General features: G+C 47.1%; 1 long non-coding RNA gene across 1 annotated transcript; it reads left to right on the top strand.

The window, feature by feature from the left end:
- The first annotated feature begins 1,717 nt into the window (after positions 1–1,717).
- On the top strand, positions 1,718–12,416 carry LOC115459105. The gene is made up of 3 exons (XR_003940206.1): positions 1,718–1,745; positions 5,825–5,944; positions 12,405–12,416. It is a non-coding gene; the product is annotated as an uncharacterized LOC115459105 (long non-coding RNA).
- Positions 12,417–12,653: the final 237 nt, after the last annotated feature.

Raw genomic sequence — 12,653 nt, 5'->3', positions numbered from 1 at the left:
ACTGGAACCAAGAGCGGGAAGGGCAAGAGGAAACCAGAGAAGTCCAGAGACAGGCACTTGGGCAGAGCAGGCAGCTCACAGCGTCGTCCAGAAACAGGCCACAGGTCAGGGCAGGCAGCTCACAGCATCGTCCAAACACAGGCAGTAGGTCAAGGCAGGCGGCTAGCAGAGTAATCCAAAAACAGTCCAAAGGTCAAACCAGGAGAACAAGGGAACGTACTGAAGAATGGAACACACAAAGACTGGCTTCGGGAAACAGAACCTGAAGCAATGTCCTGTTTCAGCCCCACTCCTTAAATACTGTCAGCAATCAGCAGCCCAGCCCCAGCCGACATAGCCGGCCAATCGGAACCCGGCTACTGAAGAAAACCTTTTGGTTGGTTCTGTCCAGCTTCTCAGGCGGGGCAACAGCACCAACATCCCAATCCTGTTCCTCTGAGGTGGAGCTTCGGGCTCCAGCGCCCGAATGTGGGGAAGACGCCGGCCATCGCGTCTCGGCACCATCCTTCCTGCTGGCGCAAGCACGGAACCCATAGCCGGCGACCGAGAGTCCGGAAGCCGCGATCGCCGGCCCTCGGGCTCGGCCCCGGACAGGGCGGCCATCGCCGCGGCGAACCCCAGCTCTCAGCCGTGGCCTCAAGAAGGCCGGCCATCGCCGCAAAGGACACCGACTCTTGCCACCCGCAGAGGAGCAGCCGGAGGGAGCGACGGATGTGACAAGGGGTCAGGAGGGCAAGGAGCCCCAGGACGAGGGGGAAGTTGGAACCCTTCTGTGAGGAATATGGGCAAATGGGCCATGTAACCAAGTGGTAACTTAAAGGGGCTGCTCAAAGAGAAGTCCTTAAGTAACTGGGAATGGGAATGTATCCTGTATGGGCTTGAGGGGCATGCTGCAGCTAATTGCCCTGTGAAGGAAGAAGCTCTGGGATTAGCAACTAAGGGTGTATTGGGGGCAATTGGGTAGAATGAAGGCTAAAAGCCAAAGGGATCTGGGGTGACCCACAACCAGGAAGTGTTAGTAGCTCAGGAGGGGCCAGAACTCCAAAGAGAGGCATGAACCAGCAGTAGGGAGGGCCAGAAGGAGCCAGCTGCTGGAGTAATACCCTTACCTCAAGGGATAAAGAGGCTGGGAGCATGGAAAACACTAAACAGAAAGGAGGGTGCCCAGAAAGAACCCTGACACCATATGGGAGAACTAGTCCTGGAAAGGGAAATGGGACTTGATATGCCACCTTTCTGAGGTTTTTGCAACAACATTCAAAGCAGTTTACATATATTCAGGTACTTACTTTTGTACCAGGGGCAATGGAGGGTTAAGTGACTTGCCCAGAGTCACAAGGAGCTGTAGTGGGAATTGAACTCAGTTTCCCAGGATCAAAGTCCACTGCACTAACCACTAGGCTACTCCTCCACATCTTAATGCTGAAATTAGCAAATTAAATTATGTTAACAGTATTTCTGGTTTAAACATGTGTAGCCCCATTTTAGATGGGCTATAGAAGTAGAAACTGAGTCGTGCAGGTCAGTGCATCTCAAGTTTCACCACTATTTTAGAACAGAATCTGCAAAGTAGAGCCTGTTGTAATATACAGGAGATATGGATGGTTATGTGCTGGGTGAATGCAGTATAAACATCCATTTTAGAAAAACAATCATATAAAAAAATTCATGGGCTCAAAGCCAACATGTAACCAGTTATTTATTTATTTAGATTTTGCTCACACCTTTTTCAGTAGTAGCTCAAGGTGAGTTGCATTTGGGTACACTGGATATTTCTCTGTCACAGGAGGGCTCACAATCAGGGCCGTGCCTAGGGTCTCTGGCGCCCCCCTGCAGACTATCAGTTGGTGCGCGCCTCCCTCCCCCCCCCCGGACCTGCCTGGCTCCAAGGCGCGTGGAAGAGCAGGGCAGTGCCAAAGAGCCGAGCGCTGCTCCCCCAAGCTGCTGTCTGGGGCACAATGGATGAAATGGCTGGGTTTGGCCTGCAAAGGAAGCTCTGAGCATACTTCTCAGTCAGCCTGAGCCTCCTCTGCTCCATCCCCGATTCCCCGGCACTTTAAATTTACCTCGCTCCGCCTCCAACGTCTGCGCAGCGTCAGTGAAAGCGCTGCCTGTCTGATGTCTCTCCACCAGCCTTCCCTTCGCTCATTCGTTCCCTCTGTGTCCCGCCCTCAAGGAAATGATGTCAGAAGAAGGCGGGACACAGAGGGAACGAATGAGCGAAGGAAAGGCTGGTGGAGAGACGTCAGACAGGCAGCGCTTTCACTGATGCTGCGCAGACGTCGGAGGCGGAGTGAGGTAAATTTCAAGTGCCGGGGAATCAGGGATGGAGTGGAGAAGTAAGGTTTTTTTAAAAATACAACTTGATGGCATGGCCCTCCTGTGGTGCATGTTGGCATGGCCCTGCTCACAATCTAAGTTTGTACCTGAGGCAATGGAGAGTTAGGTGACTTGCCCAAGATCATGAGGAGCAGCAGTGGGATTTGAACTAGCCACTTCTGGATTGCAAGACTTGTACTCTAACCACTAGGCCACTCCTCCACTCCCTTTGTGATCTTGCAAACATAACCAGTTATTATCCCGACACTTGTCACAGTGACCGGTTTCTTTTGCCAGTTTGGCATTTAGAAGGCCAAAACCCACTGGGGAATTAAGGGGGCAACTTCCCTCACCCCCGATCCCTGCAGTGAAATGCTGCTCAAAAGGAGCTGTTTTCTAAATCCTAAACCTGCTTGGTATCAGGTGTAACTTCCAATGTCAATCTTTTAGAACATAGACATTTGGTCCCCTTCTGAAATGGGGAATGTCTGGGAACTTGCCAAGCATTTTTCCCACCCAAGACACACCCAGACTATGTCCCCTCATCATTTACACACACTTGGGTTTGATATGTGCATATGTTGGCTTTGTAAAATGGGGACTTAGACAGTTATGCAAGATTAACATTTAAATAATGATTTATGCATATATGAAACACGAATAGGGCTTGTAAAATAAGAGCCTTTATGTGGTTGGTCTGGTGGCAAACTGCCAACTGCCCTGTTTGTGATATCAGTGTGCAATCATGAAGGACTGTAACCTGCACGGAATGGCAACATTTACTCTGTTATTGTGTTACTATGTTAAACACTCACACAAAAGTAGTCCTATGTATGGATGTGTGTGTAAAGGTGTTTGTCAAGTGTTTTCACTACAAGGCAGGGTAGGGGAAATGATGTAGTGGCATGTTGCACTATGCACTAGTAACATAGTAAGTGACGGCAGATAAAGACCTGAACGGTCTATCCAGTCTGCACAACAGTCACACTCAATATCAATTCATTATTAAATCAACAATGAATGTGATATTATATATTTATTTTTATTACATTTGTACCCCACATTTTCCCACCTGTTTGCAGGCTCAATGTGGCTTACATTGGTGCTGGAGAGGTGTTACTTGATCATGGCTGATATTGGATTGTCTCCTGATTGTCAGCATCCAGATCTAGGTGGTGTTGTAGAATACACTGAAATCTTCTTCCATGTGTGTGGCAGTGACCAAAAAAGCAAAAAGGATAGTAAGAATTATTAGGAAAGGGATGGTAAATAAGACCAAGAATATTAGTCAAGATATGCCTCTGTATCGCTCCATGGTGCAACCTCACCTTGAGTATTCCGTTCAATTCTGGTCACCGTATCTCAAGAAAGATATAATGGAATTAGAAAAGGTTCAAAGAAGAGCGACCAAAATGATAAAGGGGATGGAATTCCTCTAGTATGAGGAAAGGCTAAAATGGTTAGGGTTCTTTAGCTTGGAAAAGAGATGGCTGAGGGGGGATATGATAGAGGTCTACAAACTCCTGAATGGTGAAGAACAGGTACTACTACTACTACTAATCATTTCTATAGCGCTACTAGACTTATGCAGCGCTGTACACTTGAACATGAAGAGACAGTCCCTGCTCGACAGAGCTTACAATCTAATTAGGACAGACAATCAGGACAAACAAGAGAAGGGACTATTAAAGTGAGGATGATAAAATAAGGGTTCTGAACAAGTGAATAAGGGTTAGGAGTTAAAAGCAGCATCAAAAAGGAGGGCTTTTAGCTTAGATTTGAAGACGGCCAGAAATGGAGCTTGACGTACCGGCTCAGGAAGTCTATTCCAGGCATATGGTGCAGCAAGATAAAAGGAACGGAGTCTGGAGTTAGCAGTGGAGGAGAAGGGTGCAGATAAGAGAGATTTACCCAGTGAACGGAGTTCCCGGGGGAGGAATGTAGGGAGAGATGAGAGTGGAGAGGTACTGAGGAGCTGCAGAGTGAATGCACTTATAGGTCAATAACAGGAGTTTGAACTGTATGCGGAAACGGATAGGAAGCCAGTGAAGTGACTTGAGGAGTAGGCTGTGATCAAGTGTCAAAAGCAGCTGATAGATCGAGAAGGATGAGGATAGAATAGAGACCTTTGGATCTGGCCAAGAACAGATCATTGGAGACTTTAGCAAGTGCTAAAGCTAATCAATTTGTTTACTCTTTCAAAAAGTAAAAAGATCAGGAAACACTCAATGAAATTACATGGAAATACTTTTAAAACAAAATTTTTCACTCAAAGAATAGTTAAACTCTGGAACTCATTGCCAGAGGTGGATGTGGTAATGGTGGTTAGCGTATATGGGTTTAAAAAAGGTTTGGACAAGTTCCTGGAGGAAAAGACCATTGAGATAGATGTGGAAGAAGCCACTGCTTGCCATGAGATTTGGTAGCATGAAATGTTGCTACTATTTGGGTGTCTCCCAGGTACTTGTGACCTGGATTGGACTCTGTTGGAAGCAGTTTACTGAGCTAGATGGTCTGACCCATTACAGGCATTCTTATGCTTAAAAATGGTTGCACTTTGGCAACTCTAGGGGAAGGAAACGGGCAGAGTTTAGAGGAAAAAAGGTCAGAGATCAGAGGAGAAGATGTTGAGGGGGGGGGGGGGGGGGAAATCTTAGTCCTCTCAGAATTAGAAGCACAAATCCTCTGAATCTAGCACCCATACTTTAAGTTAGACAAGATAAACAGCTATAAGACTGAACTAATGCACTACACCAGGATTAATGGGAGGGGAGACTGGTGAAATACGCACATTCTTCTGTAACAAGCCAGCTCTTTAGCTTGTCTCTAAAAGAGGAATTGATGGAGATGACTTTTAAATGTGGACCGATTTAGACCCCATTTTATTCAGTGTTGGTCTAGATCTGGCTACTGACACTGAATATGTGGGTGTTGGGCAGAAGTTATCCCTGTACTGCTCTCCACATCTATCCCTCCCCCACCAAACAGTAGCAGCTGTGTTTCCCAGAACGCCCACCAAAGTGCCTCTACACTCTCCCACCTTTAGGCCCCCGCTCCAGACCTATCTTACTGTCTCTGGTAGCCTAAGTTGGGGTCCCCCCACCAATTCAGACACCAATTTGGGCTATTTAAGGCTGCCATTTTTGTTCTTTGACTTGCCTGGATAGTTATCTCAGCATCCACACTGAATATCGTTAGTGTCCCAATAACTTCCATCTCCGGACACCCGCTAATAACCAAATAGTGCCTTGTGGCCAGACAGAATGTCTACAGCACTATCTGGTTAAGTGCCGCTGAATATCATGTTGAGACGTGGTCAGCAGGAGCTGCTCCTTCCTGTTTAACGCCCGCTGAATTGAGTTATTTGGTGTATTTACTGACCTGGGACACACTGAGATAAGATGCAGAAAAGTGAGGCATTGAAGCAGCAATTCCCCCAACACTGGCCCAGAGGTATTTTGATTTATTTGGATTTTGCTCACATTTTTTTCAGTTACAGTTTAAGATGAGTTACATTCAGGGACACTAGGTGTTTCCCTGTCCCTTGAGGAATCACAATCTAATTTAGTACCTGAAGCAATGGAAGGTTAAGTGACTTGCCAAGATCACAAGGAACAGCAGGAGAGTCTCTTGCCTAGTTAAATTGCTGGTGCGAGGCTATCCACTGCTTTTGGCAGTACTTTACTGGACATTCAGTGGCACTATCAGCAGTAACCACCAAATACAAAGCCAGTGATTTTGTGGGCACTTCTACGGCTAAGTTCCAATTCTTAGCACTTTTCCACATAGTTAACCAGACAAACAGGAACGCATAAAACAACTTTGTCCAGTTTAACTTAAGCTGTTAAGTGCTGAATGTCACGCTTAACTGGAAAAAGTGATAGCCAGCTGCACATACCCGTATCTTCAATGTTGTTCCTTGGACATGGCCCAGCACTGCGTAAGATAACACCTGCGCTCAACCGCGTTCTGCATTGCTCAGCTAGTAATATGCATGTTAACCACACGGTAACTGTGAGGTTTGTCTCATGGTAGTTTTATGCATTGGTCCCCACTCCTCTTAACCAACCCGTCTACACTGCTCCAAACCTGGAAAAAAAATTTCTCACATGCGTGCATCAGAATCCATTTCTGTGCATTACGGGGAATTAGCATTCATTTCAATGCAGTATATGGCCATGTTTACTGCATGAGTTAACACCTCCATCGACCCCTTTCTGCATTGATGGGTTTGTAATGATCCCATTAACCTTTTGGTAAATGAACAGTTCAGCTCGCAGTAGGTTTTTGCATCTAGCCCAGCAGGTATAGAAGATGTGGCAGCAGTGGGAGGGGGAGATAAATGGTGGGGAAAGCATGCAAAGCACTCCTCATTGAATTATTTCTAATTTCTCTAAGTGTGCCTCTGTGTGTATATATTGGCATATGTTTTCTTTGTTTATGTATGTCTGTGTTTTGTTTGCTAGTATGCATGTGTGCATGTGCATGTGTGTATATGCATGTGCGTGTATATATGTATATGTGTGTTGCCTCTGTATGCGTGTCTGTGACCAGGAAAGTAGAGAAAAGAGGATAGGCAGTTTGAATAGAGCTATTCCCTACCTGCAATATTTCTATGCTGCAGAAGTTGGAGCCATTCTTCCCATAAAACTGCAGTGCCCTTTTTTTTTGGGGGGGGGGGGGGGGGGGGGAGGGTGCAAAGAATTTATTTGTTGGGAATCCCTGCTCCAATATTGCTCATTTTCAAAATCTGTCTTTCCCCCTAATTCAAATTTAGTCCCATTCTATTACATTTTCAGGCAGATGGAGTGATATTCTCTTTTTAGCGTCAGTAGGGTTAGAATGATTAGAAAAGAAACATTATAAACAGTGAAGAGGAACAGGACTATGTTCTCTAAATGCTGCTCGGCTATTTCCAAAAGCAATCTGAATCAAAAGTAAGCTATCAAACAACTACTTGTTCAGTAACTTTAGCATCAAGAAATGCTTACATGCTTAAGGTCGTAAAATTACAGAGCTCACATTTGACAATGTTGTTAAAAACTTTGAAGGATATCTTAAAATGAATTGATGCCCCAGGGTCAAAACTTCCTGACCCATTTGTTGAAACATTTTTCCACCTGTGTTATGCTTGCTTGGTACATCCTGAAATAACCAAGCCTGCTGACCCCAAAACATAACCTTTGTAGCACAGAAAAATAATCTCACCATGAGTCCTTATCAGACTCAAGATGAAAGAATTAATTAAGTGGCACGGACAAAACCTTCTAAACAAACAATTCAGACTGTTTGCAGAACCAATGATTGTTCTGCAGCCAATGATCTCCTCTCCTCAGCCCTCCTTAAAGAGCAGATAACAACTTCAGAAATGGAGGCTTTGAATTTTCAAGAATCTTGAGAGCCTCTCTCAAGAATTTTTTAAATAACTGTCTTAGGGCAACGAAGGGGACTTCTGGAAAGTTTTTAACCCCTAACATTAAAGTGGCTCAGTCTGTTTTCCAGCATCTCCATTTCATACTTTGCCAACAACCTGGAGATCTCTAATGAGATACATTGAACCCCCAGAGCTTTCACCTTCTCACCAGACTCCAAGCTAGAACTCTCTGTACTCAGTCTCTTACATTCCCTAGAGAGACCTCAATGCCAGTAACTCTTAAGTCACAGCTCTCTCAAGTCACAATATTCTGCCAAATAGATTCCAGTGAAATAACAGAGGGTCTCTGCAAAATTGAATTCTCTAAATACACAGGAGTCCAGATGACCCTGGCAGATCCATCACTTCACTCCTGCCCTAAAACAACCATTTCAGCTCCCTTTTCTGGACTTACTGAACTTATACATTCATGCTGATGCTTCTGAGGAAAGTACAGAACACTGAAGACCGACCCAGGCATAGAGCTTTGCCTGGCTCCTCTGTTGCACTTGTGCTGAAAATCCAATCAAACCCACAAAAAAAACCAGTAAATGTAAAACACAGACGTGGGAATGAGCCAGAATATAATATGTCTTTTTTTTTTGTAGTGCAGCAATATTTGATTGAAGACTGCACATCAGGTAAAAACAACAGGCTCCGCTGGACAGAGACAGCTCATTTTATGCCGGATTTCCAGATTCCAAACAAAGGTCTTTTTCAAGACCACATTTCTACATTAGCTCGTACCACCGTTATTTACCCTTTGATGATCCAACACATGTTACACAAAGAGGGGCATAATCGAAAGATCGTCCAAGTACGAATTAGGACGTTCTTACGAAACCGTCCAAAATTAGACATGTATAATCGAAAAATAGTATGGGCGTTTTTCGATAATCGATTATCCCTGTAGCAAAACAATCACATGAGGAGCGCATAAGCTTGACTAAATTGGGCGCCCTAACACGTTCGATTATTGCAGGTGCAAACGACCAAATCAGAAAGTGTGTAAAAGAATGTACATAGGTGTACTGCAAGTACAGTACATGTTGTTCTGGCCATCCAGGTACAGGAAAATATGAGGATCGCTTATACGCGTCAACTACAGAAAAATCATGCTGCTCCACCCATATATTCCTCATATGTGCCCATCTGCATGTCCGGACCTGCATGCACTGTACACCTACTGAACATGCAGCTATATGCATATTGTGTATATGTGAAAAGGGTCGGGTGCTTCATACTCATCTATATAAGGCACGTTCCGCACGCATAACAACCAGGCATGTGCACGTCAAAGACGTCTATGCTTACGACGGTGTCCACGTGCTGATAGGGCCATATATGGGATGGTCATCCATATATGGAGCTGTGCATGAAACGACGTCCCTCACGCAAGGACGTCTATATAAGGCACTTGTTTTCCAACACGTGGAAAAATGGCGCAGCGACGTGAGTTGAACTTTGGCCAGGAGGAGAGCCTGCTGCTGGTGCGCCTGTGCCTAAGGCACCGACACAGGCACTTCGTGCAGCATCACCACCTGCCCCCCAGGCTCCAGGCCATGCGAGCCTGGTCCCGCATTAGGGACAGGCTTGAAAGGTAAGGTTTTGGGCCCCCCCCTCCTGTACCTACACATATAACAGCTCCGTCATCAATGTTACCACCAGTAACTGGAGTGTGCATGCAAGGATAATGAGTAATATAGGAACATGCACAATCACTAATAAAATGTATGTTATTGAAAGGACGACCATTCCCACATCCCTACAAGAATGTATTTCGTTATTTATTTATTTCTTTCCTGTGAACCCCACATTTTCCCACCCCTCTTTGCAGCCTCTATGTGGCTTACAACACATCCGAATAGTGGAAACATGATACTAATTAAACGTATACCATACTTTATAACATGGTAATGATAACACATATAAAGTAGTTTTACAAGCATAAATTATAATGCATACAAACGGTACTTTCTGGCCTCATGGCCACCTCTCTGGCATCATCTGCATAGGAACCAACTCGGTGGCTGCTATGGGTGCTTGAGCACCCCCAATATAAAATAAATGCCTTGTATGTATGGAGGGAGGGGTGATCTCCACTGGGGGTTGCACCCCCCAAAATGGTAAAAAGGTGGCTCCTATGATTCAGTACCAATGGAGGTGGTCCCCCCCCCCCCAACACTGTTGACCCTCTCTCTCTGCTATTTGAATAACAAATCAATGTGTGCAGAGGACAAAAAGGACCATCCCCTGACCCCTGCTCTACAAACTTATATCTTACAGACGCTTCGGAGTGCACCGGGACCTTGAGTCCCTGAGGAGGCGGTTCCGCCGTGTGAGGCGGGAGAGGCCCGAGCTCATCCGGGCGGTGCGACGGCACCTCAGGGCTTGGCGTAAGAATTCAAAAACAGGACACCTGTACAGATCTGTAAATACACTTCTTGAATAATGCGAATGTGGTGTACAATATCAATTCCCATGTGGCTAATAGCCAACTAGTAATTAATATCTGTCCCAGATCAAGGATGCAGGTTGCAGCGGTCCTCCCATGAGTGTGGCTGCAACTTCCAACGACCATCCCCCCGAGATGAATGAGATGACATGCCTCACTTTACTATTCCCCTTTCTGGGGTGGCTGAATAGTGTGTCCTGGTAGACCTGCCTGAGGCCCTACTTTTAGTGGATATCATGGCCTAACTCACATAAAAGTTTTGTGCTCAACACCCTTCCCACTGCCCCCCCCCCCACCAATAAAACCAACAACAACTGCCCATCAACCCCTCGTCGCATCTCACAATGCAAACATGCTGGTCAACAATGAATGTGGTATGGCAACATGTCCTGTGTGGTGTGTGTCAGAGGAGGTTCCAGGGTTCTTTGTCATGTCATCTGATGCATCTCATTCCCCATGGGCATAGGCCACGCCTTACCACACCGTGGCCCATCCCCCGCCTCAGGCCACCCAGCTACTGCACTATGCAAGCCATGTTGTATGTGCTGACCTCAATCACACTCCTTTTACATACACAGGGCTCCACCACCAGCAAGCGGAGTGCGCTGACGAGGAGGGCCACCACCTGCAGGAGGAGGAGGAGCCAGGCCAGGAAAGCCAGCTGGAGGAGGAGGAGGAGGAGGAGCAGGAGCAGGATCCAGGCCAGGAGGCCCACCTGGAGGAGGAGGAGGAGGCGGCGGCGGCAGCACAGGAGGCGGAGGAGGAGGAGGAGGAGGCGGGCTCGGACGAGGGGGTCCTCTTAATAGATGAGGACTATATGGAGGCCCCCTCCCCACCTGTACCACCAGCAAAGCCCTCTCCCTCCCCTCGGCCATCCCCATCCCCTGCGGCAGCTCCATCACCTGCCCCACCGCCTTCCCCTGGGTCTGCTCCATCCCCTGGGCCTGCTCCAACACCTGGGCCAGCTCCAGCCCATGGGCCACCTCCAGCAGCCCTAGGCGCAGGTGCCATGATGTGCCTCCTGCAGCAGCTGGTAGATGGCCAGCACCAGCTGGTAGATGGCCAGCACCAGCTGCTGCAGGAGGTCCGAGCCCTACGGCAGGGCAATGAGCAGCTCCAGGGCCCACTAAGGGTACTGCTGGGGCTGCTCATTGCCCTGCTACAGAGGGCTTTACTCAGAGGGCGTCCCCGCCCTTGACTTACATTGGGGGGTGGATTGTTGGGGTTCTGTGTGTGTGGGGGGAGGGAATTGTTGGGGTTCTGTGTGTGTGGGGGGGAGGAAATTGTTGGGGTTCTGTGTGTGGGGGGGAGGGAATTGTTGGGGTTCTGTGTGGAGGGGGAGGGGGGAGGGAATTGTTGGGGTTGTGGGGAGTTGTGGGGGGGAGGAGGGCATTGTTGGGGGTTGTTTTGTAGGGCTGGGGGTGGGGGGGAAATAAATGTTTTTGTTACACTTTAACTATCAGGGTGTCTGTGTGTTTCTCTCCCTTGTGCATTACATATAAGCAAATGGTGCTGTTGAGTTAAGAGGAAGGAGGCAGCAATATGCATAGCATGAAATGTGCAGTGTGAATGAGAAAGTTGATGTATGTGTGAGAATGTTGGCCATACAGAAGACCACCTGTTCATTCCAACCTGCATGGCCATATGTGCAGGGGGGGTGGGCCGGGGAGGCTGGATGGATATTAGTGTTCATGAACACAAATGGCCAGCCAGCCTCTCTCCCTCCCTCCCCTCCACCATACTGACCCACAACACAGAGTGCCATCAATAAGAGATTAATTGTGTAGCACGTGTGATCTGCCAAGTAGATACTTCCACATAACCCCAGGTAGCACAGTGTTTGCTGTCTGATGACCAGACATCCTTACCCACAAGCCACATTGGTGGGGGGGGGGGGGGGGCAAGAAGGACCTACAAACAGCTGGCTCATATTTTCACATTCAATACATCAGCTATGGTATATAGTGCTGAGGAGAAAAGGGGAAACAATGGGAAACCCATTAGATGGATGGTTACTTCATCACAGTTGCAATGTAATACTTGAGTTACAGAAGGGCACAAATAAAAATGATGCTCATTATTTGCAGCTGTGATCACACTTTCTCCAGTAGTAGATCAAGGTGTGTTACATTCAGGTATTCCAGGGCTGTCTCAAAGTTTGTCCCTGAGCCAACTGACAGTGAAGTGACTTTCCTTAGATCACACGGAGCAGCAGAGTGGGAATTGAACCGGCAACCTTGTGATTATAAGGCTGGTGTTCTAACCACTAGCCCATAGCACCAGGCTGTAGCCACCTGCAGGTACTTTGGGTTGGGACCTGTACACAGAACCCTCTCCCTCACCACCATGTCTTAAGGTCTCAGTGGCAGTACCTGTAGCCACCTTGAGCCTACTTTCCAGGCTACCAATTATAAAAAATGTTCTTGTTCCCTACCTATGGAGGAATTTAGGAAGGTGTTCCATAAT

This window comes from Microcaecilia unicolor, unplaced genomic scaffold, assembly GCF_901765095.1.
Source record: "Microcaecilia unicolor unplaced genomic scaffold, aMicUni1.1, whole genome shotgun sequence".
In the NCBI taxonomy this organism is placed as follows: Eukaryota; Metazoa; Chordata; class Amphibia; order Gymnophiona; family Siphonopidae; genus Microcaecilia; species Microcaecilia unicolor.
Note: the sequence above shows the minus strand (reverse complement) of the source record. Positions and strands in the feature narration are given on the sequence as shown.